The following is a 4,998-nucleotide window of genomic DNA, read 5'->3' on the forward strand; positions in this document are numbered from 1 at the left end:
CCCACTCCGGTGCTCGGTCCACTGAGCCACACCAGCCAGGGAAGGAATTATGTTTTTAATAACACATTTTTATAAGTAATTAAAACAGAATTGGATGCAATTTATACACAGTGCTGTTGTAGATTTTACTATAATGAACAGCATTAAATATGAATTTTTGTGTTAATGCCCATTCAGCAATTCCTGACAATGTAATCCGTGGGGCTAAGGATAAAACTTTTTCAGGACATTTGGTATACTAGGAGTGACGGAACCAAAAATGGGAAAAAAAAAAACCCAGGAACTACCTTCTGGAGGCGCGCCTCTTATAGTCAAGACTCCCTCCGCTAGGCGAAAGTTCCAGGAGCCCATGTGCATCAGTGACCAGCTGGCGTTGTTGTGAGAGGGTGTGTTGTGCTTTACTGATTTTATTTTTTGATGACTCTTCCAGAGCACTGACCCATTTCCCGATGGGTGATTTACCAGCCCACCTGCCCACCTGGGCTGAGTGTTCAGCAGTTTTTATCAAAACCCCACGTGCCCACCCTCCCTACCCCCCCGATCTCACCCAGAGCGACTGTTTTTCTTTCCCGGGTGAAAAGAGTCCACAAACGGAAACGTCCGGACGTGTAGGTCGTGAAACAAAACAGCAGAAGCTCTGAGAGGCGTCAGAGTCGCCGAGTCCAGAGAGTGTTCAGGGCGGTGGAGGGACGTCCCCACGGGTGTCCCGCATCCAGCGGGGAGCATGTGAGGGTGACCAAAGGCTAAAGGTGTGTGAATAAAAACAGTTTTTATAAGTAGATTCTCTTTTTCGGTCGCCCTTTGAGTACGCGTGCTCCAAATGCATCCACAAGTGTTCACATTCACGTGAGACACAGGATGTAATTCCCATTCTAATCTATTTAAATTTCATTCCTTTGTTTTATATTTTAAAATGGTCTGTGGTAGGAATGAAAAACAATAAATATCCTCCAAAAGATGTGGAAATGTGTTCCCCACTCTGGAAACTAAATTTTAGACTTTAGAGCATTCGGATAATTTAAAGCACAGGGGGCCCAGGCCCTGGGCTTCTGCCCTGGATGACTCTTACCCGCTGGGAGGGGCGGCCCAAGAGGGAGGTGAGGGGGCGGGACCCATTGGCTGCTGTGCAGAGCTAGGCCTGCAGGGGGCATCAGCGGGATTGAGACTCAAAGCGCAGGGGCCTGGCTTCCTCAGAGGGTGGTCTGGGAGCAGGCACCTGGATGGGGAAGGGAAGTGTGGGCAAGTGGGGGGCTTCTGAGCAGGTTCCCACAGGAGAGCCCGGTGCTCCCTGCTGGCGAGGGATAAGGTACCTGCATTACCACTCCACGTTTCATGGCTGATTTCCATGGAGGGATCCAAGGAGAAGAGACCCCCAGGGGACATTTGCAGAGGAGGCTCTCGGGTCCCCAGTGATGGCGGTGGTGCCCGGTCGGCCCTGGGGAGGCAGCCTCTCCACGTGGAATCCTCCTCCTCCTTCCAGGTGGTCCCTGATGCCCAGCCCCTGCTGGGCTCTGTGGTTAGGTGCCTGGTGCTCGGTCTGCTTGCCCTCCCTGTGTGCCGCGCCCTGGTCCAGCTGCTCAGCCCCTCCTCAGGTAGGACCGACCGGGTGTGCGTCTGTGTGTGTGAATCCTTTACCTTTGGGCCCAGCCAGAACCCTGGACTCCACCCACCCCTGCAAGGCCCGTCCACACCGCACCTGTGTGAGGACTGAGTTCCCATCTAGCTGTCTGTCACCTCGCCCTCCCTGCCTGGGACACCCCCTGGCCCTCTGGCCCTGCTCAGTCTGACGGCGCCCCCTTCTGATGACCAGCTGAGTTTGCTGTGGTCGGACCCCCCGAGCCCATCCTGGCCATGGTGGGTGAAGACGCAGACCTGACCTGTCAGCTCTCCCCAAACATGAGCGCTGAGAACATGGAGCTGACGTGGGTGCGACCCGGCCGCAGGCAGGTAGTGCACATGTATGCACACAGGCAGGAGGACACGCCGGCAGAGGAGTATCGAGGGAGAACTTCGATTTCACGAGAGGACGTCACTGTGGGGAGGGCTGTTCTCCGGATTCACAACGTCAGAGCCTCTGACAAGGGAACCTACCTGTGTTATTTCCGAGATGGAGACTTCTCTGCAAAAGCCCAGGTGGAGCTGCAGGTGGCAGGTGAGCCTCAGGCTTGTTCCAGGCTCTTTTCACTGGGCAGGGGCAGAGGCTGCAGACCTACCCCAGAGCTTGTGGGCTGCTCACCGGCATCCGCGGTGTCCTGCCTCCATATCTACTCCTCTGAGGCCCGTCACACAACCGGGGTCCCCCGGGGTGCCTTCCTCCTGCACCCAATACAGAGTCCCCCATGCCGCCCACCCGTCTCATCAGGGGAGTGAAGGTGGGGGACTGGGACCGGAGGTAGGGCCCTCCCCGCAGTGGGTGGCACATGGGTGTTTGTGTTCAGCGTGTTCCAGACCAATGCCGTGGTCCCCCAGGGGCCCGTTGTGGTGGGTCCAGTAGACTGAGCTGCAGGGACAACTCCTGTGGGGCCACGTCCCCACCAACCCCCAGGAACACAGCTGCAGTTGGATAGGTTGTGTCTTCCTCAGTGCAGCGAGGGAGGACGCTCCCCTGGGGACGGGGACACCGGGGTGTCTCAGAGAGGGGGCGTCAGGGAGGACTCGGTGCGGTTCGCGGTGTGTGGAAGCAGCGCTGGGCTCTGGGTGGGACGCCGTCAGGATGGTGCGTGTGTCACTGGTCAGTCACAGCCGGCACAGTGAGGTGGGTCACTGCACACGGTTCGTGTTTCCTCTGTACTGTCACCCCACTTTTCAGTGGCCTTGACGTGGCCCCAACTCACCCCAGTGAGGAAGCGCCTTGTCTGAGGTGCTGCCCCATGAAAGCGCTCATGTCCGGGCTTCAGGGCTGCAGTTCGAGTTCCCTGGACACAGCCCTGCCCTGTGGCTTCCAGTTCGTAGGGGCTGGTGGAGCAGGGCCGGCGCGGCCCCCTGACCTTGTCCTCGCACGGCCCCTCCTCAGCCTGCTGTCTCTTCCTGGAGACCTCGGCTCCCCCGACGGAGTCCCCCCTGCAGGACTCTGGGTGTTCAGGTCCTCAGAGGGCTGCCTCCCCCTCCGAGTGTTCAGGGGCGTGGGGACAGGTGGCAGTAACTCCCCGCTTCCTGGCCCCGGGTCTGCTGTCTTCCGTGGGACAGGTTCCCCTCTGCACAGCCTCGCTGTGGACACTTCCGGGGGAGACCCTGCAGGGAGAGCCCAGCAGCCTGGCAGTGAGGGCAGCAGCAGCCTCCCGAGGGCCCGTGCATACGAGTCACCGCTCGGGCGGCCACAGGACACTGTGTGTCTCCTCCTGCTCATGGGACAGCATGGCCCCCATAGGACGGGCAGCACAGACAGGTGCAGTGGTGTGGGACCCACTTAGGCTAAGGGGCTCCACCTCCGTGCTTCCCCAGGGAGGGGGGAGGGCCTCTGCCAGGGACCAGCCTGTCTGGGGCAGGGGGGAGGGGAGGCTGCGGCAGTCTCTAAGGGGACTTCGGGAAGCAGCCTCTGCTCTGGCCCAGAGCCCCCTGGATCCAGCACGGGGTCCAGCCAGGGTCAGGCAGTGGCCCCTCGGGGATCAGTCTCTGCTGCACAGCACACGCTGGGAGCAGCTCCTGGTCAGTCCCTGCTGGGCTCGTCAGTGTGTGCGCCCCTCCATGCTGTGGAGACCCCCAGAATTGTAGAGGGCTCCCCACGACTCAGCTCACTTCTCCTCCCCAGCGCTGGGCTCTGATCCCCACATTGACATGACGGGCTACGAGGCTGGAGGGATCCGCGTGAACTGCACGTCTGCCGGCTGGTACCCGCAGCCCCAGATCCAGTGGAGAGACGCCAGGGGACAGAGCTTGCCCTCGGAGGCAGCATCTGCGGCTGCAGACCCCCAGGGCCTTTATGCAGCCTCAGCCTCTGTGATCCTGGAAGGCGGCTCTGGGGAGGGGGTCTCCTGTGTCATCAGAAACCCCCTGCTGGGCCAGGAGAGGTCAGCCAGGCTTTCCATCGCAGGTGAGTGCCCTGCCCCCTGCCCTGGGCTCTGAAGTGTCCCTGGGGGAAGGCCTGGTGGTCTGCTGCTGACCTGGGTCCCTGGGTTGCTCTGCTGGAGAGGGCACAGAGCAGGGACCTGGGGCCCCTTCCCCTGAAGTGGTTTATGTCACAGACACCTTCTGAGTACTTCCTGCCGGCCACACACGGTGTCAGGCCGTGGGACATGGGGACAGATGGGAAAGTTCAGCAATCGTACCAGGAGGGAAAATAGGGACAACCCAAATCTCAGCGAAAGGCTAATGTCCTTACAATGTAAAGGACACAGTGGAGAAAAGAGCAAAAAGGGGAATCCTCAGCTCCCAGGAAGGTAAAACTCCCAGGAAGATGCCAAATCTGACAAAACGGAACTATTTCCACCTGGGAATTTGGCAGCAGCAGGACAAACGAGGTGGTGGGCGCCCTCTGGTGGCCGGCTGTGGGGAGACAGTCCCGTAGCCGTCTGTGCTCCCGGTGTTGGATGGTGTTGGTGTGGGTTCGGCACGAGTGCTGTGGGGGCGCAGGGCCATCTGCATCCGAACGGCTCACTGACTGATGCCAAACCCCACTTCTGGGGACAACCCGATAGGCCAGTCTGCAGCGGTGGGAGGTGACCCCTGTGACCGGGTATTTTTAAACCAGTGATCCCTGGGACAAAGGGCAGAGCCTCGGTGTGCCCACCTTAGGGGACCCAGTGTGCAGTGGGCACTGCCCTGCAGGAGAGACACCGGCCTGCTCGCTGTGCTGGAGTGGGCAGGTCGCCGAGACACAGGACGGGACAGACACCATGCACAGGAGCCGCATAGGGGCCTGATTTCACTGTAAAGAAGATGAAATTAAGTATATTTAGTTTTTAAAACTGAACGAACCCTGCATGGCACTTACCCTGCGTCAGGCACTGCCTAAGCATTAACCTAATGCTCTCACTGATCAGGACGCAGCAACAGATGGTT

The 4,998-nt window shown here is 59.2% G+C and overlaps 1 long non-coding RNA gene across 1 annotated transcript; it reads left to right on the top strand.

The window, feature by feature from the left end:
- The first annotated feature begins 1,509 nt into the window (after nucleotides 1-1,509).
- On the top strand, nucleotides 1,510-2,696 carry LOC118501409. The gene is made up of 3 exons (XR_004904058.1): nucleotides 1,510-1,592; nucleotides 1,811-2,152; nucleotides 2,685-2,696. It is a non-coding gene; the product is annotated as an uncharacterized LOC118501409 (long non-coding RNA).
- The last annotated feature ends 2,302 nt before the right edge of the window (nucleotides 2,697-4,998 follow it).

This window comes from Phyllostomus discolor, chromosome 6 (genome assembly GCF_004126475.2).
Source record: "Phyllostomus discolor isolate MPI-MPIP mPhyDis1 chromosome 6, mPhyDis1.pri.v3, whole genome shotgun sequence".
Taxonomy (NCBI): Eukaryota; Metazoa; Chordata; class Mammalia; order Chiroptera; family Phyllostomidae; genus Phyllostomus; species Phyllostomus discolor.